Genomic DNA, 23,599 nt, shown 5'->3' with positions numbered 1-23,599 from the left:
GCACCCTAATTGAGGCAAATGCAGAAGGTCCCAGAACAGGCAGTAAGGTGGTGGACCCCCCACTGGACTGGTGCAGGGGCAAAAGTCAGAGTCAGACCTCCAAGGAGCAAAGTTTAGGGTTCATTATGGGCAGGTGATGAGATAGGGCTGGGACCGTGTCCAAAAGGCCAGGGCTGGCGGAGCTGTGCCTCTGGCTTTTGGTTGAGTGGACAGCTTGTCCCCCTAAAAAGGCCAGGCCCAGCAGGGGAAGGAAACCATAGCAACCACAAGTTAAGGAGGACGGATGAAAAGCTTGTAAACACAGCTTCCAGCCATGTGGCATAGCTTTGGGCTCCTAGGAGACAGCCACATAAAGACCAGTCTGGCTCATGACAACCAGGGAAAAGGGACTATTTCTGGGCTCAATTGTGGGCTGATGCAGAGTCCGCAAACCAGACAGGCAAACAGGCAGTACAAACAGACATCATGGCTACAAAAGCCTAGTCTTCGTGTGTTGCACTTCTAGTTGCTCACGTGTGACGAGTGGCCAACTTTGCTCTTTCTGCCCACACTAGTTCGTGTCCACCTCCCCTTCCCATCTGTGTGCAAACTTCGGACCTAGCTTCAGTGCTGGGTGGCAAGTGACCATGGACAGAGTGGCAGCAACTGGGAAACCTGCTAAGGAGCTCTATGTTGCTCCGTCATAAATAACCAGCTGTCTCGTGCAATTTCCTGAGCTGCACAACCAGCAATGACAACCTGCCTTTCCGTCCATCATCAGGCAGTGATTGTGGGTCCTAAGCAGGATGCTGATAACTACATTTTTCAAGGCTGCGGCCAAGCCTGCTTTTCACCACTGGAGAGTTAACCATTACTCTGCAATGCTGGGTATGACAGTACCCACCCAGAACAGACATTTAACAGGATATAAAATCTGCTTCCGCTCCAATCTGATTTTCCAAAGAGCAAAAGAGAAAAATCAGCAAACTCTTTTTGTCTGATAAATACTTGAAATTTTAGGTGTACAGAACCCAAACAGTAACTATGGCAACGCAAGCCACTCCAATAAGACTAACACAGATTATTTCCAGCACAATAGCCTGGCTTATGCTCAGAAAGCAGAGGGAATGTTGGCTGAAATCAATTCCTGAGCTGAGGGGGATAAAATCCTCTGGCAGTGGAAGCTTCGTGCTTAGGTTTCTGCTTTCAGGTCTCTAGGATCCAGTGGCAAAATGAATTAACTACTGGAGTAATATCTCGCCTCTCCACACTAATGAACTGGCATGATCTTCATCCTCTGCTTGGGCTTCTTCACTTCCAATCACAAAGCCATTTGAACCCCTGGACTTCAGAGCGACAACACTAAGAATATGGGCTGTGAAAATGACAGAACCGGCATGAGGGATCACCGCATCTGGGAGGTTCTTGAAGACGGGAGAATGTGTTGTATGTTCTGCACGAAGCTGAGGACCTGACCCGTGGCGGGGGAAGCAGCTCTGTCTAACCTCATTTGTTTTACAGATGGGGAAACTGAGACTCAGGAAAATGAGGAGACTTGGCCATCAGGAGGTGAATGGACTCCTGGTTAAGGCCACTGACTGTGGAGTGTAACAGAATGGAATTTGCATCCTGGTTGTTAGACTCTGGTCAAGTCACTTAACCTCTTTGAACTTGAGTCTACTTAAGAATAATAATAATGATAACAATAAAAATAATAAAAGGGCCTACCTTTTAAGATTGTTGTAGGAATAAATGAAATAATCCATGTAGCATATTTAGCATACAACAGGTGCCCCTAAAATAATTGATAATATATTATTAATGGCAAAGCCAGAACTAGATCAATTACTCCCAAAAAGAATTCTATGCAATGCAAGAGGAAATCCAACTTCACCTTAATCCATAGTCCCACTTCTTTCCATACCGTCTTCTTATATAAACGGACTATAATCAGTTTAAATTTAACAATCTTTTTCTTTAAGGCAGTGGTTCTCAAACATTTTGGTCCCAAATCCTCTTCCAAATTTAAAAAATCATTGAGGATTCCCAAAGAGATTTTGTTTATATGGATTTTTTAAAAACTATTTATTAGTTTGTTTTAAAATAACAATAAACATTACATATTTTTATGAAATACAACTATTCCCAAAACAAAATAAATTTAATGAGAAGAGTAACATTGTTTTACATTTATGCAAATCTCCTTAATGCCTGGCTTGATAGAGAAAAGCTGGGTTCTCACATCTGCTTCAGCATTCAATTTGTTGTTTAAAGTATATGAAGAAAATAGAGGCAGCTGGATGGCTCAGTTGGTTGGAGCCCAAGCTCTCAACAACAAGGTTGCCGGTTCAATTCCTGAATGGGATGGTGGGCTGTGCCCCCTGCAACTGGACTTGGAGCTGAGCTGCGCCCTCCACAACTACATTAAAGGACAGCGACTTGACTTGGAGCTGAGTGCTGATGGGCCCTGGAGAAACACACTGTTCCCCAATATTCCCCAATAAAAAAATTTTTTAAAAAAAGTATATGAAAAAAATGCACTCAGACAGATGTCAGAAAAGGAAGGACTATTTTAATAGACTATTCAGATAACTGAATTTTCTCTTTGATAACTACATCGAAACTCAACAAATGGTAGTTTCTTAAAGATTAGTTGCATATAGAATCAGAAACTATACAATGAACTTTTCATACTCTGTTACATTAAAATCTACTGGCTTATCACTTTGAATGAATTTTTTAACTACGCGTGATTTTTTAATATAATGCATTGGTCATTTGGAAAATACTGACTCGCCTAATTATTCACATCTTCCAAATGTTGTCACATTTCATTATACAAGACCATACTCATTATCACGACCAATCTCATGAGATAAACCTTTAAGTACTGGGAAGCTGCCAAGTTCATTGTGGCAGATACTCTAATTTTCACTTGAAAGCTTAAATTTGATTTTTGGTAACAAATACTATCAGTATTTTCCTTGACAAGCTCATTTCAATTATTTTTAAGAGATTTTCTGCCACATACTCAAGCTGGAATAACTATAGTTTTTGTTAAAAGATCATTTTTTAAAAAAAAATAAAACTATAACTTTCATACAGATGTAAAATGAACACATGTTAAAGATTTTATTTAACTCATAATAAGAGAGCCAGGCAAACGTTTTAACCAGTTCAAAGGAGAAGTCGAAGAAGCACAAATTTATAACGAATAAAAGAGTGTTGGAAAGAATGTGCAAATGACACAAATCCGGCTTTTTCGTAGTAGGAAGGGGTGTCTCTCCACCGGGCAGAGTTCATTATTATCATTATAGTTTGCATATCTATAGACAAGAATTATTTTGCATTTCTATCAGTTATCTGCAATTTACAGAGTTGTAAAATAGCTCCATAGAATAATAATCAGCTAAGCATATGCTACATACAGACAGGGCACAGCTTTCCTTTGAAGCACAAATCTCCCCTATAGTCTTCTGTCACTCATTCTTTCATAAAAATAGTGTTTTGTGAACAAAGCAGCTAGTTCAGCTCCCAACTTAACAGTTGCCCAAGTGCTTTTGCTGTGACAATCATCCTATTTGGTAGGCAACACAATAGCACTAGTAAAGTTTGGTGCCACTGCCTTGATTTCTGGTGCCATTGCTCTTGCACCATCTGTGTAAATGTCAACACAGTGAAATAGCAAATCATGGTCTTCATATTAATCTAAAAATAGTTTTGACCTTGATGATACCCTAATAAGGTGTTGGGGAACCCTAGAGGTCTGAGGACTATACTTTTAGAACCACTGCCCTAAAGTATGTTGTTGATCAAGAAAATGACCTAAAGAAGAATGAGCAAAAAGAGGTAGAGAGCCAGACATCTGCAAATTGAATAGTCAGAACTCTCATGGGGGTGGGGGGGTAGTTATCAAAGAGAATCTAGGAACAGCGGTATGAAGTTGGGCAAGTGAAGAATTTAAACACAATAATAAAACCCATTAAAATCGGTATGCTTTTTTGTTACTATGTAATGGCAATTCCAAACAATGTCAGTGACAAAATATCCCTCCCAACGTGGGGAAACCCTCCGCACTGCTCCCCACGTGTACGCCACTGTCCAGAAGTACAGACATGAGAAAGACACAGGAGTCCATGAGCATTAGAGCCACAGACTATACAGGGAAGAGATGGCAACCAGTCTATTTCTATTCTTTTAGTGACTACTTTAGAAATGTTATTATGAGTGCTTGTCAAAATCCAAAATTCATCAGTATCTGAATCCTACTCTCCTCCCAAAAAATAAGGATTATAACTCTTCAACTTTAGTCACTTCCTCCCCCAAATTTTGAACCATTGTTATCATATACTCATATACTTCGGTTTTATCTTCATTTTTTTTAACTTACATCATTATTATCTTACAGAGTTGACGTTTTTTGATCTATCCACATATTTAGCACTTTCTTTATTCCTCATTTCTTCTTGCATCTCTGTTTAAAGTATATTCCTTCTGTTTAAAGTATATTCTTTAGAATTTCCTTCGGTGAGAGTCTACTGGGGATGAATTTGCTCAGATTTTGTCTGCAAATGTCTTTATTTTCCCCTCCTTTAAAAAATATTTTTGCTGCATACATAATCCTCGATTCACAGATATTTCCCCCTAACACATTTAAAATATTTCAGTGGTTTCTATTATTGCTGTTGAGAAGAAAACTGTCAGGATAATTCGCATTCTTTAAAGATAATCTGGCTTTCCTTTTGGATCTTCTCTTTGTCGTGGTGTTCTGCAGTTTCATTTGTGATGTGTGCAGGTGTGGCTTTCTTTTTATATTACTTGAGGTTCATTGGGCTTCCTGAATGTGTGAACAGGTATCTGTCTTTCACCAAAACTGAAAAATTCTCATCCGTTATATGCTTAAATATTATCTCTGCATCATTCTTTCTCTCCTCTTCTTCTAGCACACCAATTATACATGTATACATGTATTTGATTATTTCATTTTATTTTCCAGATCTCTTACCTTCTCTTATTTTTCATCTCTTTGTCTCTCTGTGCTGCATTCTGGATTTTTTTCCCCCAGATTCTCCCCTAGCTTACCAATTCTCTCCTCAGCTGTGTCTAACTATTGAATCCATAACTTTTCATTTCTAGAAATTCTTTTTTAAAAAATATACTTTGTCATTTTTATAGTCTGATTCTTTATTCATAATTTTATTTATTTAATTACATTAAAATACTTCTTTTATATTCCGCGACTGACAATTCCACTCTTTGCAGTCTTCGTGGGTCTGATTCTGCTGTCTATTATTTCTGCTGGCTCAATACTCAGGTTGCCTTGCTTCTTTACTTATTTTATAATTTTTAAGCATGAGCTGAAATTTCTTAAAACTTTATCATAAAGGCTTCCTTGAGGCCTGGGGAAAGACAAGCTCCTCTGAGGGGATATGCATTTGGTCCTGCTAGATACCTCAAGGACACTGCCATTCTAGCATCCCTTTCGTTGGGTGATTCCTCGTAAGGGATGACTTGTGGTTATAAATTCTCAGGAAATACTTTTTTTTGACTCTTCACCCAGCTCACGTTCAAGATAAGCGATTATTTTTATCGGTCAAGTGACAAGTATATTTCTAAACCACCCGTGCACCGAATCACCTTAGACACTGAGGTATGGCCATTTGAGATCCTATTTTTATGGGAGGGGTCCTAGTATAGCCCCACCCTGGGCGAGTTCTGGGTTTCATCTCCTGTCCCTAGGACCAAGGCCATGAAAAAACGAAAGCTCACAAATTACCTAGGTCAGCAAGTGCCTGTAAGGCAAAAGGCAGCTTTGGGGTTCTGCTTACCTTTCTAACCTAGTTGTTGGTCTCTGAGGATTCCATAATGACTTGCTAGATCATGAACACATTTTGTAAAAGGCTTTCATATGTTATCCAGCACATGAAGTTCTTCCTAGCAGGAAGATCAATCGAGGTAGCAATTCCACCATACTGCAAGAAATGAAAGTCCACAAAAATCATGTGGTGCACAAATGATGAATAGTCTGATATGGTTTGGTTACATGGAACAGGAGTGAGGGAGGGCAACAAGTTTGAAGTTGGGATACACCTGAAAGCTTAGAAGGGACTAGCCAACAAAAGGCCTTGAATGTCATTCTGCATTTGAACTTTATCCAGCAGGTAATGGAGGTGCTTCCAAAACTGGACACGATTTATAGTTTTTCTAACATTTTAGGATTCTATTATTGTTTCCCTTTTAAGCTGTGTTTCTCAAAGCGAGGCAAATTCCACCTGCATCGGAATCGCCTGGTTCACTTAACAAAATTTGCAGATTTCTAAGTCCCAGCACAAACCTACTGAATCAGTATCCCCAGGGAGGGAAGGGAGGGAAAGAGGGAATGCCCAAGACCCAAGAAGGGTTAAACCTTAAGCACACCAAACTCTGAGAACCTGTGGGTTAAAACAGTGCTTTTCAAACTGCTAATGAGGACACTGAAGGATTGGGAAATCATTTTTCAATGAGCTAGAATAGAGTAAAAACTCACAGTGTTTTTTTCTTGCTATAAGGATGAGTATTACTTCATTAAACCTTTGTTTAGGTGTTATAAAGTGTGCGTGTGTGTGTGTGTGTGTGTGTGTGCACGCACATGCACGCACACTCTGGGCCAAGCTGCAAAATGTATTTCATGTGTTGAGGTTAAAAAAGTTAAAGGAGCATTACCTTAGAGCAGGGATGTCAAAACTGCAGCCCATGGGCCAACTGCGACCCGCAATCCATTGTTAATTGGCCCGCAGCAAATTCCAAAAATATATTTAGTTTACTTAAATAAACCAGGTGAGGCAACACGTACTTCACCTCGAGTGAGTGGCCCGGCTGTTTGTGTATTTTACCGCATGTGGCCCTTGGTGGAAAACGATGAAAAAAGTTTGGACACCCCTGCCTTAGAGGATGCCTTTTATATTGTTTTTAGCCAGACTTTACCTGTAATTAAAATGTTGTGAGGAAAAGGAATTCATTATTATTTCCCCCTGACTAACCCTGCCCATAGCATGCTGGGACACATCTATGTTTTTACATAAATCAATTAATTTTGGCACTTCCTGACTCAAAAGTAAAGTGATGAAAAAGCAACTCTATGAACCTGGTATGGGTGGAAACATGCTGTTATTGTCACCTATTCAAGAACTGTTTTCTTATTTTCCTCAAGAGATTACAAAGCCTGTATTCCAGCTCTCATTACATCTCAGCAACCCTATACTTAAGGAGGTGAAGCACTGCAAACTCCAAGGTACTGAGTGGGTCCCTTTACTGTACAGGATTTTGTGGTACTGAGGATCGCTCCCACAAGTGCTCCTAGGTTGTAGCCTGGAACACCTTTTGCTATTTGATACTTTTTTCCTTGCATTTGTACTTGCTTCAATGAGGTCTACCGTGGGTTTTCCCGAAAATAAGACCTGGCTGGATCATCAGCTCTAATGTGTCTTTTGGAGCACAAATTAATATAAGACCCAGTCTTATATTACATTATATTATATTACCCAGTCTTATATTATATTAAAATAAGACCAGGTCTTATATTAATTTTTGCTCCAAAAAACACATTAGAGCTGATGATCCGGCTAGGTCTTATTTTCAGGGAAACATGGTATGTCTGTGGCCTGTTCTCCCAAAAAAAACCGATAAGCAAGGACAAATACAAATCCATCCATTCAAGCATCAACACCACACACACACACACACACACACACACACATATACACACGTTGTGTTAAATATGTTTCACAAATTTCATTCACATAATGCATTTATTATTTTTTCAATTTCTACATACCTCTAATACTATTATTTACCTTTTTTCTTTAAATCAAATCACATTTTAATATTAAAAAGTTTTCACAAAGAATACTCTATATCGCTTCTGTACATGGAAAACTAGTATCACTTGCCAAAAGAGAAGGTAACTGTACAAATAAGTATTAGGAAAGGAGAACCAAGCTATCACACTCAGGTTAAATTCTGTCACCTGCCAAGGCTCTGACCTGAATGAAGACTGGTCTTTGTTTTAAAAAGAGACTTGAATGTTTCCTGTTAAATACTTACTAGGATTAAATTGAGTCTTTTTCCATGAAGTTATCAAAAGGCACAGAAGATTAGAAAAGGAAACAACTTTCTTGACAATGATTCCGTTTTAAGGCTGCACAGGTACCTCTTAGAATCTCCTATTTCATTAGTATTTCAAACTTTGAGAAATGACAATATAGATCTGTGGTTCTCAAACTATAGCGTGCATCAGAAGCACCTGAAGTCCTGTTAGAACAGATGTCTAGGCCTCATAGCCAGAGTTTCTGATTCAGCTGGTGAAGCCCAAGAATTTGTATTTCTAGCGAGTTTCCGGATACTGCTGATGCTGTTTGTGCCGACCAAACTTTGGGAACCGCTGCATAGAGAAGTCCTACACATCTTTCCCAACTCTGTTTAGGTGAGTCCCTCGTCTCTGCCCTCCACGAAGCCTTCTCTCCCCTCTCTATCCACGTTAACCTTTCCCAGACGAGTCACTTCTTGTCCATCTCACTGATTCTCAATCTTTTCACCCAAACCAAACATGTCCTTATTCTCCCTTCACAAATCCCATGCCTTGAAACACTTTTTGTTTATCAAACCAAACACACGTATCAAGTAATAATTCATTTTCTCATGCTTTATTAATCAAAGACAAGGGTAACTGCCAATCAGAGCTTCCAGTCAGCATGGGTAACTAGTGTTTCTATGCTGAGTTGTTATCATTCTAGCCCAGAGCAAGGAAACCTGATGTTTTAGTTTAATTTGCCTGTGAATCTAATTTCTTGTAAATATGAGGGTTTTGGGTTAGTCTTTTTCAAGTACTGAAAATAGCTCACAGGCACCTCTGCGGTCTCCCCCATTACTTCTATATGAGACCCTTGGGGGTCTGGAATGCTCAGGTTGGGACCACCTGGTATCTATCATTCATTTGGTAATTAATCACTGGTCTTCTGTCATTTCTTCTATTCTTGTCCCTGAAGAGCACGAGGAGCTACCTCCGACCCTTCCTGGGACAGTTCTGTGCTGGGAGCTTTAGAATTAGCAATCGCCTCTCTCCCACCCCACCGCCACCAAAAAAAAAAGAAAACCTATTTCATTTATACGTTTGACTATAGCAGAATTGTATCCAGGGGAGAGCAACACAAAGAAAATGTATTTGCAGTAAAATAGACCTGTATTATAAATAGGGAAGTTAAACTCAAAAGTTACACTTTGGAAGAGGAAAATGAGTCAACAAAACAATTGATTTCCAGGGTTGGCAAAGAGACTTGAAAAGAACTACTGAGATCACTAGGGTATGATTCCATTGGCTTGCTCTGCCTGGCGCCTTCTGGAAGGCTGGGAAGGGGAAATATTTGAAACGTGTTTGCATCACAAGCAGACAAAACTGAGAATTTAAGGTGATGGTAACATCTTAAGGAATCAGAAATACCTCTGCCTTCCTCGAGAGTATGTGATGCTTCCTTTTTCCAAAACTCAACTTAAAACTCTTGTCCTTCTGCAAGCCATCCTGGTGGTGATTACCGCCTCCCTACGCCCGCCCAATTCTGCTCACATTTTATTCTGAATTCCCTTAGCAATATGGACTCACTGCATGTTGCATTGAAATTGCTATTGAAGCTTTTCAAGTGTGAGTGAGTGAGTGAGTGTCTATGTGTGCGTGTGTGTGTTTTGGAAGGCACCCTTCTTCCCTCCAAAAAATAGCTCCCCACCCACCTGTGACAAGGACCTAAAATTTCACTAGCAAGAGTAATTTCTTTATTTGATGACCTTGCCCGTGCCAGGCATCTTCTTTCAAAATGCCAAAAGCAGTGAGTTGTTAACCATCATTAATCTGCTGGTGCCCCTTCCAGCCCTTTACTGATGAATGGGTTGCTCAAATGTTATTGCTGGTACTGCCTTGGAAATATCTCCACCATGGAAATACCAAGGAAAATCTTTTGACTACCGGTGACTCTGGAAAAGATGCAAAAAGCAAGATTTTAGGTTGTTGTTTTACTTATTCCAAAGACTCATTAGATTTAGCTAATCATACAGCTTGTCAAAATAAAAGATCTTATGGGTGCCACATAATGGTTACCCCATCATTCATGCCTGATTGAATAACATGGTTAAAATCCAAGGCGCTCTTCCTCTAATGAAGTTCCTGCTCTGGTCCGTTGCTACGGCAACTTAGGGCTGTCATCCAGGATGACAGCAAATATATTAAATATTGCAGCAAATCCATTTTCTCCCTGCTTTAGTGACCTCAGAGCCAAAACTGTATTTGATAGCACACAAGTTTAGAATGAGTATTGTGCCTGCTATTTTTTTGTCTTTTTCAACATGGAAACCAATCATATTTATATCCTCTAGGACAATGCTATCCCTGTAACAGGCACTGAAAAAATATTTAAGGGGAATTAGTCACATATGGTGGATTAACCACACACATTTATTGCCTCTTTTTCCTGGGACCCTACTAAAATGACAAAAGAATAAAAAAGGAATACACTCATATAAATAAAGGAAACAGGAAATAATACCACAGTAGGTAAATTTCCATTTTTAATTTTTTTAACTCTTTTTTTTCTTTTGGTAAAATACACGTAACATAAAGTTTACCATTTTAACTATAATTAAGTGTACAGTTCAGTGGCATTAAGTACATCCACATTGCTGGGCAACCATCTACTGTCCATCTCTAGAACTTTTTCATCTTCCCCAACTGAAATTCTGTACTCATTAAGCAGTACTGCCCCATTCCTTTCTCCTCAGCCCCTGGTAACCACTATTCTGCTTTCTGTCTCTATGTATTTGACTACTCTAGAACCTCATATAAGTGGAATCAGATACTATTTGTCCTATTGTGTCTGGCTTATTTCACTTCACATAACATCTTCAGGCTTCATCCATGTTGTACCTTGTGTCAGAATGTCATTCCTTTATTTTTCCCCTACTAAATCAGATTGTATTTTATTTTCAGCTTTATTAGTATATAACTGAAAGAATTTCATTCCTTTCTGAGGCTGAATGATGTTACTATATATATATATATATATATATATACACACACACACACACCACATTTTGTTTATCCATTCATCCATCAATGGACATTTTGGTTGTTTCCACCTTTTAGCTACTGTGCAAAAATGCTGCCATGAACATTGGTGTACAAATATTTATTCAAGTCCCTGCTTTCAGAACTTTGGGGATATAGCCAGAAGAGGAACGACTGAATCAAACAGTAATTCTATGTTTAATTTTATAAGAAAGCATCAAACTATTTTCCATAGCAGCTGTACCAGTTTACATTCCCAACAACAGTTTACAGGGTTCCAATTTTTCCACATCCACCCCGACACTTGTTTTTTTGTTTTTTTATAATAGCCATCCTAATGGGTGTGAAGTGATATCTCAGTGTAGTTTTGATTTGCATTTTCCTAGTGCTTAGTGATGTGAAGCAGCTTTCCATGTGTTTATTGGCATTTGTTCCGTTCATTTTTAAAAGACGGAAAGCAGATGGAGGAATGGTAATCATCTTAGCAGAGCCAGAGGGGTTACAGATGAGAAGCAAACTGATGTGCCCCCCACAAAAGCTCTGAAAGATTCAGGCCATGATGGAAGAATGGACCAGGATAAGGATCAGGGCTGAAAACATCCTCTACCCCAACAACCAAACAGTTTACTCCTCACTTGGGAAGGAGAAGGGAGACTTAATCTCTGAGGAATCAGAACTGGTGAGATCCTAGCTTCCAGTACGATTGGGACAGTAGCCAATAGGAGTGAGGGAAGGTCTGGAAATGGGGAGACTCAAGAATGCATTCTGAGCAGCAGGACCCCCCAGTACTCTTCCCTGACTCTGCTCCCAAAATGCAGGCAATTCACATTACTTCTAGGCATAAGATGAGAGGATTCTTCTCATAAGAAACTGAAGTTCCCCAGGGGAAGAAAACTATAGATAGTAACATTTGAGCTTCCCCTAACAAAACAGCAAAATCCCCACCAGAAATGCAGCAGTGAAGGCCTCCACTTGGTAAGCTATACACACAGGACTTCCAACTACGTTTTGTGCATTACCCTAAAATATGAAGTAATAACTGAGGGTCACCAGACATTTAAGGAAAACCTCCATCATGGAAGACAGAGACCAAAAAAAAAACAAACCAAAAAAATTGAAATAGGAAGAAGTAGATGATGCCAAGAAGAGAAGAAAGCTTCAAATAAAAACTACAGTTAATATCCCCCAGAGAGTTAAGAGAAGATATTGCATCCAACAGTTAAAAAAAAAAAAACAAAAAATCAATCTGGACAGATCTGGTCGAGTTGGCAGAGTAGGTAAATTCTGTGCTTACCTCCTCTCAAGACTATATCAAAATTACAACTAAACTACAGAACAATCATCATTGAGAATCGCCTGAAGTCCTACAACTAAGGACATACAGAAGAAGCCACCTCAAAACTTCTAAAAGGGGCAGAGACACAGAATGGGCTGATCCCACACCTGCGTTTGACCATTAAAAATCGGGCAGGATAACTCAGCTATGGAGGTCCCCCACGGAGGAGCGAGGGGTCCCAGACCCACACCAGGCTCCCTAGCCCAGGGTCTCAGTGCCAGGGAAAGAAGTCCCCATAAATTCTGGCTGTGAAAACCAGCAAAGATTATGGCTGAGTGAGACAGAGGGCAGCTTGAGTCCCAGGCAATCCTCTTAAAGGGCCCACACATGGATTTACTCACTGCCAGACTCACTCACTCTGAGCTTCAGCCCTGGGGCAGTATCTCCAAGGCACCAGGGATAGATGAGGAGGAACTGAATTGTTTGGCTCCAGGGTGAGGGCTGGAGGGGCAGCTTTCTCCCAGACAGAAGTGCTGGCAGAAGCCATTGTTTCTTTGTTGAGCCCTCCTCCTACCCAGCATGCAGACACAGGTAGCTGCCATATCTCAGCCTCCACTCAACTGGCTAAAACCATTCATTTGCCCTGATTCCCTGAGACCCCACCTAACTTTCAGGCCCACCCAAGCCACTTCCAGTGGCATTTCCATATAAACAGCTTGTCTTAGCACATACTGCAGACTTTCCTAAAATTTCTCAAAGGTTTACAAAACCCAAACAAGCAGCTGCTGGTTTCGGCATGTCCCGTACATCTGGGTGAGCAGCCCTAAGACTGGCACTAGCAACAGCCGGCCTCAGTTGTGGCTTGGCCTCTCAAAGCACCTCCAAGCCCAGTATGGGTGGGTGGTGGCCATCTGCGGTTTGCTTTGTGGTTCATGCCAGGTAGTCCTGGACAGGGCACAGGCTGTGGTTGAACTTGGCCTTTGATAAGACCCCTCCCAGGAGGCCCCAGGGCTGGCATACCCAGTGGCCAGCTTTGGACCCAGCCAGAACATCACCTAGCCACCTCTGGGGATGACACACCCAAAGGGCACACTGGGTGGGCACCAGAGCCCTGCTAAACTGAATCCTGCTCTGTAGGGTCAGTGCCAGTACAACATTCCCTCCACCATAGTCACAACCAGTACTCACAACCAATCAGCCTGAGGGTCAATCCCTCCCACTGATGTGCAAACAGCAATCAAGGCTCAACTACAACAGAAGAGTGCACACAACCCACAAAAGGGGCACACCTGGAGTACCCAGCTCAGGTGACCAGGGACACAACCACTGGGTCCCACAGCAAACCTACTTACTACATAAGGCCACTCTACTAAGACTGAGAGACATAGCAGCCCTGCCTAATACATAGAACAAACACAGGGAGGCAGCTAAAATGTGACGACAAAAAGACATGTCCCAAATAAAAGAACGGAACAAAGCTCCAGAAAAAGAACTAAACAAAATGGAAATAAGCAATCTACCAAGCTCAGAGTTCAAAACACGTGTTATAAGGATCCTTAATAATCTAGGGAAAACTTCAACAAAGAGATAGAAAACATAAAAATGGAGATAGAAAACATAAAAAAGAACCAGTCAGAAATAAAGAATACAATAATTAAAGTGAAGAATACATTAGAGGGAATCAACAGTAGATCAGATGAAGCAGAGGATCAAATCAGCAGTTTAGGAGATAAGGTAGCAGAAAACACCCAATCAGAACAGCAAAAAGAAAAAAATAATGAGGCTAGTTTAAGGGGCCTCTGGGACAATATTTGCATCATAGGGGTACCAGAAGGAGAAGACAGGGAGGAAGGAATTGAAAACTTATTTGAAGAAATAATGACAGAAAACTTCCCTAACCTGGTGAAGACACTAAATATACAAGTCCAGGAAATACAGAGAATCCCAAACAAGATGAACCCTAAAAGGCCCACACCAAGACACATCATAATTAAAATGCCAAAGGTTAAAGACAGAGAAAGAATCTTCAAAGCAGTAAGAGAAAACCAGCTAGTTACCTATAAGGGAGCACCCATAAGATTGTGAGCTGACTTCTTAACAGAAACTTTGCAGGCCAGAAGGGATTGGCACAAAATATTCAACATGATGAAAAGCAAGGACGTACAACCAAGATTACTCTACCCAGCAAAGTTATTATTTAGAATGGAAGGACAGATAGAGCTTCCCAGACAAGAAAAAGCTAATGGAGTTCATCACCACCAAACCAGTATTACAAGGAATCTTAGAGAGATAAAAAAAAATAAAAATAAAAAATATGAATAATACAATAGCAGTAACTACATATCCATCAACAATAACTTTAAATGTAATTGGGTTAAATGTTCCAATCAAAAGATAAGGTGGCTGACTATGGAAAACAGTATAGAGGTTCCTCAAAAAATTAAAAATAGAACTACTTTATGACCCAGCAATTCCATTCTTGGGTATTTATCCAAAGAAATATAAAACACTAATTTGAAAAAATATATGCACCCTGTGTTTACTGCAGCACTATTCACAATAGCCAAGATATGGAAAGAACTGAAATGCCCATCAATAGACGACTGGACTTTTTAAACAAAAACTGTGGTAGAATGGTAAGAATGAAATCTTACCATTTGCAACAACATGGATGGACCTAGAGGATGTTATGCTAAGTGAAATAAGTCAGACTGAGGAAAGCAAATACTGTATGATCTCACTCATATGTGAAATTTAAAGAACAGAATAAGCAAGCAAACAAAACAGAAATAGACTCACTGATACAGAAAACAAAATCATGGTTGCTAGATGGGAGGGGGACAGGGGAGAAGGTAAAGGGATTAGAAGTACAAACTGGTAGTCACAGAGTAGTCATGGGAATATGAAATACAGTATAGGGAATGTGATCAATAACGTAAAGACTATGTAAGGTGTCAGATGGGTAGTGGACTTATCGGGAAGATCACTTCATAGATTATATAAATGCCTAACCAGTGCACTTTACACCTGAAACTGATATAAAACAGTATTGAATTTCAACTATAATTAAATATATAGTCACAGGATGTAAAGTACAGCATAGGAAATATAGTCGATGGCATTATAATAGCTATGTATGATGTCAGAGGGGTAGTAGACTTGGGGGGGTTATCACTTTGTGAGGGGTGTAAATGTCTAATAATTATGTTGTTTGGTACATCTGAAACTAATAAAACAAAAGATAAGGTGGCTGAATGGATAAGAAAATAAAACCCTTATATATGTTGCCTACAAGAGACTCACTTCAGATCAAAAGACACACACAGACTGAAAGTAAAGGGATGGGAAAAAAATATTTCGTGAAAATAGAAACAAACAAACAAACAAAAAGCTGAGGTAGCAATACTTATACCAGACAAAATAAACTTTAAAACAAGGACTATAGAAGGACCCAGTAATCCGCTTCAGGGTATTTATCCAAAGAAACCCAAAATGCTACTTTGAGTTGACATGCGCATCCATATGTTCATTGCAGCATTGTTTACAATGGCCAAGATGTGGAGGAAGCCTGGGTGTCCATCAGTGGAAGAATAAAGTGGAGATGGTCCATATATACAATGGAATACTGCTCGGCCAGGGAAAGGAATAGATTCTTGCCATCTATGGCAGCATGTATGGACCTGGAAAGTACTGTGTTGAATGGAGTATGTCAGACAGAAAAAGACGGATGTAATGTGATTTCGTTTAAATATGGAATCCAAAGAACAAAATAAACAAACAAAACAGAAACAAACTCATAGATACGAGAACTTTTATTTTTTTATGGGGCATCTGAATTTTTTTTTTTATTGGGGAAGGGGAACAGGACTTTATTGGGGAACAGTGTGTACTTCCAGGACTTTTTTTTTTCCACGTCAAGTTGTTGTCCTTTCAATCTTAGTTGTGGAGGGTGCTGTTCAGCTTCAAGTTGTTGTCCTTTCAGTCTTAGTTGTGGAGGGCACAGCTCAGCTCCAGGTCCAGTTGCTGTTGCTAGTTGCAGGGGGCGCTGCCCACCATCCCTTGCGGGAGTCGAACCGGCAACCTTGTGGTTGAGAGGACGCGCTCCAACCAACTGAGCCATTTGGGAGCTCAGCAGCAGCTCAGCTCAAGATGCCGTGTTCAATCTTAGTTTCAGGGGGCCGAGCCCACCATCCCTTGCGGGATTCGAGGAGTTGAACCAGCAACCTTGTGGTTGAGAGCCCACTGGCCCATGTGGGAATCGAACCGGCAGCCTTCGGAGTTAGGAGCACGGAGTTCCAACTGCCTGAGCCACCGGGCGGCCCCAGAGAACATTTTGATGGTTGCCAGATGGGAGGGGGTTTGGGAGTGGGTGAAAAAGGGAAAGGGATTAAGAAGTACAAATTGGTTGTTGCACAGTAGTCATGGGGATGTAAGGTAGAATATAAGGAACATAGTCAATAATATTATAATAACTATATATGGTGTCAGATGGGTACTAGATTTATCGGGGTAATAGATGGGAGGAGGATTGGGGGACAGGGTGAAAAAGATGAAGGGATTAAGAAGTACAAACTAATAGTTATAAAATAGTCATGGGATGTAAATTAAAGCATAGGGAATACAGTCAATAATACGATAATAACTATGTATAGTGCCAGGTGGGTACTAGATTAGTCAGGGGGACCACTTCTTAAATTATATAAATGTCTAACCACTATGCTGTACACCTAAAATTAATATAAAATAATATTGAATGTCAACTGTAATTGAAAAAAATTTTTAAGGGGGGAGATGAAAGGTATAAGAGGTTCAAATCTTCAGGTATAAAACAAATAAGTCATGGGGATGTAATGTACCACATAGGGAATATAGTCAATAATATTGTGACAGCGTGGTATGGTGTCAGATGGTTGCTGGACTTATTATGGTGATCACTTCTTTAGGTATATAAATGTTGAATAACTATTGTGTACACCTGAAACTAATATAATATTATATGTTAGCTATATTTTAATAAAAATCTCTTTAAAAATTAAAAAAACAATGAAAAAATAAATGCTTAGAGAAATTTTTAAAAATGAACAATCACAACACTATGAAAAATAAAAAGAGCCCTTGGAAATTAAAAATGATAGTCAATACTAAAAAGTTAATCGGTTGGAAATAATAAAAAGGCAAAATGATGGAAAATAATAGGGATAACATAAGGATAAAAGACTTAGGGAATCCATTGAATTCAATATCCAAATAAGAAGACAGAGGAGAAGATTATCAAAATTATTTAAGAAAAGTTTCCCGGAATTGAAGGACTCTACAGTTGAAAGAACAATAAATGAAAAAAGACCAATGCCAAGTTTCAGCATATGAGGGATACAAAGAACTAGAAGTGTCCACATAGATAAGCCACATACAAAGGAATAGGATTTAAAATGGTATTGGATTTCTCAGAAATGATCCTGGAAGCTGAGAAGACAATGGAACAATGCCTTCAAGGAAAAATAATTTGCAACCTGAATTCTAGATAGCCAAACTGCAAATCAAAAGTAAGGGTAGGAAAAAAAAGACATTTTCAGATAAGCAAGGTCTCAAAAAATGTATCTCCCATGTACCCTTTCTTAGAAAGCAACGTAAGGAAATATGTCATCAGAACAAGAAACTAAAACAAGACAGGGGACCGAGGAAACAGGAGTTCATAAACATAAAAGAAAAGCAAAGAGAACTCCCAGAATAACAGCTAGGTGTGAGTTCTCAGGGGAAACCCGTCTATACTGGAGCAGGAGGGCTTTAAGGACGAATGCTCACATAGAGCAGAGTATACAACTGAGCATGAAAAATTACTGACAGGCCATGAAAGTTCTAGGGAAAGAAAAGGACAGGTACATAGAAAATACTGCAAGTAAAACAAACTAACAAAAAAACATTATCAACTCCAGGAAAAACAAAAACTGAAATATATTCACTGTCCACTTTTTGGCTTTGCAATGGATAATAATTATATAAACACAATATTATTAAATCAATAAATATTGATTTAACAAAATATTATTCTTTGATTATAAAAGTGTTTACAGGAAACAATAAGGGCAAGTAACAAACATTTTTATGTCAGATAACAGCAAATCAATAGGTGAGTTCTAAAACTGATAAACCAAAAAACAGCAATATCAGTATTTTATTTTGATATGTAGCAATAAATATCTTGATAATTGCAATTAAAAAATTTGGGAAAATGATGGCCTAATGAGTCTTCTCTGACTTAGGATTCTTTATGTGGAAATGGTATAGATTCATTCTTCACCAAGTTCCCAAAGGCAGTATGGAAATGTAATAATTAAGGGTACAGGCTCTGGATTCAGACTTCCTGAGTGCTCAGCTTGACTCTTCCACTTTTCATTAGCAGGGTGAATTTGGACAGGTTAACGCATCACTCTGCCTTGGTTTCCTTATATGTAAAATAGGAAACATAATAGTCCCTACATAATAGGATTATAGTGAGAATTAAATAATGCATGTAAAGCACGTAGCATTCTTCCTGGCACACTGTACACATTTCTAAATATTAGTGATCATTATTATCATTCCCTTTTATGGTCCTATCAACATATACCACCTCTGCCACCTTTCAATGTCCTTCCAAAAAGATCATTGGGATAGAGTTATAGGTGAAGGACACAGAACAAATAACTGGAATTCAATCCCTGCTCAAGTTATAAATAGCTCGATCCTAAAGGCAAAGCTATACAAACTCGGTATCATCCTCCACCTTGCTATTTTTCTGCTTGGGACAAGAACTAAAGACAATTATGACACAGCAATTCAACTCCCAGGTATCCATCCAAAGAAATCCAAAACACTAATTTGAAAAAAATATATGCACCCTTATTTTTATTGTAACGCCCTATTCACAACAGCCAAGACATGGAAACAACCGAAATGCCCCTCAATAGATGATTGGATAAAGAAATTGTGGTACATTTATACAATGGAGTATTACTCTGCCACCAAAAAAATGAAACCTTATTTGCAACAACATGGATGGACCCAGAGGATATTATGCTAAGTGAAATAAGTCAGACTGAGAAAGACAAATACCATATGATCTCACTGATAGGATTGGGGGTTGGGGGGTGGGGGAGAAGGTGAAGGGATTAGAAAGTACAAATTGGCAGTCACAATATAGTCACAGGGATATAAAATACAGTATGGAGAATATAATCAATAATGTTGTAAAGATTATGTAGGGTGTCAGATGGGCACTGGAATTACCAGGGGGATCATCACTTCATAGACGGTGTAGATGCCTGACCCACTGCGCTGTACACCTGAAGCTGAAGTACAGTAGTATTGTATGTCAACTCTAATTAATTAATTCATTAAATTACACACACTCACACACACACACACGCACACACACCCTGTTTCCCCGAAAATAAGACCTCGCCGGACCATCAGCTCTAATGCGTCTTTTGAAGCAAAAATTAATATATGATCTGGTATTATATTATATTTTATTATACCCAGTCTTAAGACCCAGTCTGACTGGGTCTTATATAATACAACATAATATAATACCAGATCTCATATTAATTTTTGCTTCAAAAGACGCATTAGAGCTGATGGTCCGGCGAGGTCTTATTTTCGGGGAAACAGGGTGTGTGTGCGCGTGTGTGTGTGTGTGTGTGTGTGTGTGGTGTGACAATTAAGTTCACCAACTTGTTGCAACTATGTTGCTAACCTTTTTCGATATCAGAGGGATTATTCATTATGAATTTGTACCAACTGGACAAACAATTAACCAAGTTTACTATTTGGAAGTGCTTAAAAGGCTGCATGAAAAAGTTAAATGATCTGAACTTTTCACCAACAATTCATGGCTGTTGCATCACGACAATGCACCAGCTCCCACGGCACTATCTGTGAGGGAGTTTTTAGCCAGTAAACAAATAACTGTATTGGAACATCCTCCCTACTCACCTGATCTAGCCCCCAATGACTTCTTTATTTACTCGAAGATAAAGGAAATATTAAAGGAAGACATTTTGATGGCATTCAGGACATCAAGGGTAATACAATGACAGCTCTGATGATCATTCCAGAAAAAGAGCTCCAAAATTGCTTTGAAGGGTGGACTAGGCACTGGCATCAGTGCATAGCTTCCCAAGGGGAGTACTTCGAAGGTGACTGTAGTGATATCCAGCAATGAGGTATGTAGCACTTTTTCTAGGATGAGTTCGCGATCTTAATTGTCAGACCGTGTGTGTGTGACTATATACACACATATATAGTCATGGGATGTGAAGTACAGCATAGGGAATATAGTCAATGATATTGTAACAGCTATAAACGATGAGGGGTAATAGATTGAGGGGTGTAACTGTCTAACTACCATGTTTCCCTGAAAATAAGACCGGGTCTGAAAAATCATGCTAGGGCTTACTTTCCAGTTAGGTTTTATTTTCGGGGATACATGGTATTACGTTGCTTTGTACACCCAAAACTAATTTAAAAAAAAAAAGAACTGAAGACAATTTTTGGTAATAAGGAGTAGTTAATAGCAGGAGCCTGAAGTCAGACTCAGGTCAAATTCTGATTTCCCACCTATTAACCTACATGAGCATAAGCTAATTAGTTGATTCTATGGACCGAATTGTGTCCCCTCAAAATTTGTTTGTTGCAGTTCTAATCCTCAGTACCTCAGAATGTGACTATACAAGGGAGATAGAGTCTTTAAAGAGGTAATTAAAGTAAAAGGAGGTCATATGGGTGGACCCTAATCCAACATGAAGGTGTCCTTATAAGAAGAGGACATTAGGACACAGACACACACAGAGGGAAAGCCACGTGAAGAGAGGGGGAAGATAGCCAGCTGCACGCCAAAAAGGGGGCCTCAGAAGGAACCACCCCTACCAACACCTTAGCTCGGACTTCTAGCCTCCAGAACTATGAGGAAATAAATGTCTGTTGTTTAAGCCTCCTAGTCTGTGGTACTTTGTTATGGCAGCCCCAGGAAACTAATACACTTGATCTGTTTTCTGAAAGGTAAAATAGGAATACATGTACCTCGTGAGACCATTGTGAGAATTAAATTGTGTAGAAAAGTACTTATTACAGTGCTTGGCACATACCGTAGTAGTATGTGCTCAATAAAGGTAGGCTAGTCTAATTATTGTGTGATTGCTATTAAAACACAATTACTCTGGTCTTTCCACAGTAACAATAGAGAGAAGTTGAGGGACCACTTAACCAAAATTATCAAAGCTATTACAATGACTTCATAATTCATCTTCAAGTCTTTAGTCTTGCCCTCTTCAATCTACTTCCACAATGCTACCAGAACATTCTTCCTGGAATAACAGTCTGGCTGGGATACCTAGTATCCAAAGATGGCCTCAAACAATTCCACTCCTCCCCGTATGCACATGCCACTCCTCCCACCAGAGATGTCCCCTCCCTGTCACTCTAGCTGTGCCTACGACCACGCTGACCACTGTGGTATAGAGGAAACGACATCCTGGGACTTCCGAGTCCAAGAATTAAGAAGGTCTGGTAGCTTCTGGGCCACCAAGAAGAACAGGCTACTTTGCTAGAGAAAGTGGTCATGGGGAAAGGCCCAGAGGGACAGAGAGAGACAGAAGACACATGAAGGGATACCAAGGTGCTAGACAGCCAGCCCCAAGCCTCAGCCCCAGCCACCATCTCACTGCTACTGCATGAGAGACCCCAAGCCAGACCCCCCCACCTGAGCCCCAGCCAACCCATGGAATCATAAGATATAATAGTACGATGTTGGTTTAGCTGGTAAGTTTGGGGTGTTTTGTTATGTAGCAAAAGGTAACTGGCACTGACCATGACACTGCTCTACTGAAAGCCCTTAGATCTCCATAAGCAAATGTCCACATCCTTCATGAGTTGTGTGACTCGGGCAAGTTCCCTAATTTCTCTGTGCATCATTTTTTCCAACTGTAAGATAATAATAGTACTTTCTTCAAAGGATTGCTGTAAAGATTAAGACATAATATATGTAAGACACTTGGAACAATGTCTGACATACAGTAAGTGCTCAATATGTTAACCATGGTCATCATCATTCTTGCCCTGCCTCTCGCCTCCTCCCCAACCACTCCCCACGTGCACTCGGGGGTACAATCATACGAAAATACTTTTTTCCCCAACATGTCACACTTCGAAACTCTTTACCTTTGTACATTCCATTCCTCCTTCCTGGAATGTCCTTCACCACCTTGTCTGCCTGGAAAATCGCCACGTCCTTCTGTGAAGCCTGCATGGATCTCCCCAGTCAGTGCAGTGTCTGCCCTGTGCTCCTAAGAGCAGAGAGAGCCCTTATCTCCCTGGAGGAGCTTCCCATCCATTGCTGCCTGTGGGGCCCTGTCTGCCTTCCCAGCTAGACTCAGTCCTTTAAGGACAGAGCTCCTGCTTGATTCGTGTGCCCACAGAGCACAGCTTGTAGCGAGCTCTTAATACATGTTTCTGGAAGGGAAGGAGCCTGCTTTTAGAGCATGAGGAACAGGGAGAGGAGCAATTTTGTCCTCCAGGAGACATTTGGCAATGCCTGGAGACATTTTCGGTTGTCACACAACTGGGGGAGTGCTACTGGCATCTAGTGGGTAGAGGCCAAAGGTACTGCTCAACAGCGAACAATGCACAGGCCAGCTTCCACAACCGGGAATTATCTGGCCCCGAACGCCGACAGTGCTAAGGCTGAGGAACAGTTTCAGAGGATCCTCACATACACTCTGAGCAGACGGCCCACCGACTGGATGCACATATGCTCGGCAGCCTGGATGTACAGCTCCCCCCTGCCCCAGCTCAGCCCTCTTCTCCGCACTTCCGGATGCTGCGGGTACTTGGAAGGGTACTGAGGACAATTAAGGGCTTAACGCTGGTCACCTCACTTCCTCAATGTGATCCTGATCACGACTCTTCCCTCATCAGGGTCCTATTTTCCACACCCTATGGTCCCTTCCAGCCCTGACTGACATTCTGTGACCCTGCAATAATAGATTGCCACCTGCTGTTTCTTTTTTGGCTAAAAGATGTGGCTGCTGCACAGGGCCTCTCAAGTGCCAAGAGAGGAAAAATCCCAGATAGGCTGGCCTGAGTCACTGAGGGTTTTTGTGACATCCTGGACCGCTCAGAACTCGGGTGAACTGAGGAGACACAAGCACCCTGCCTGCCCAGGTAGGAGGCCTGCTGATTGCAGAAGAAACAGGACGGGGGAAAGAGGCCCGAGAAGGCTG

The sequence above is a fragment of the Rhinolophus ferrumequinum genome, chromosome 17 (assembly GCF_004115265.2).
Source record: "Rhinolophus ferrumequinum isolate MPI-CBG mRhiFer1 chromosome 17, mRhiFer1_v1.p, whole genome shotgun sequence".
NCBI lineage: Eukaryota > Metazoa > Chordata > Mammalia > Chiroptera > Rhinolophidae > Rhinolophus > Rhinolophus ferrumequinum.
Note: the sequence above shows the minus strand (reverse complement) of the source record.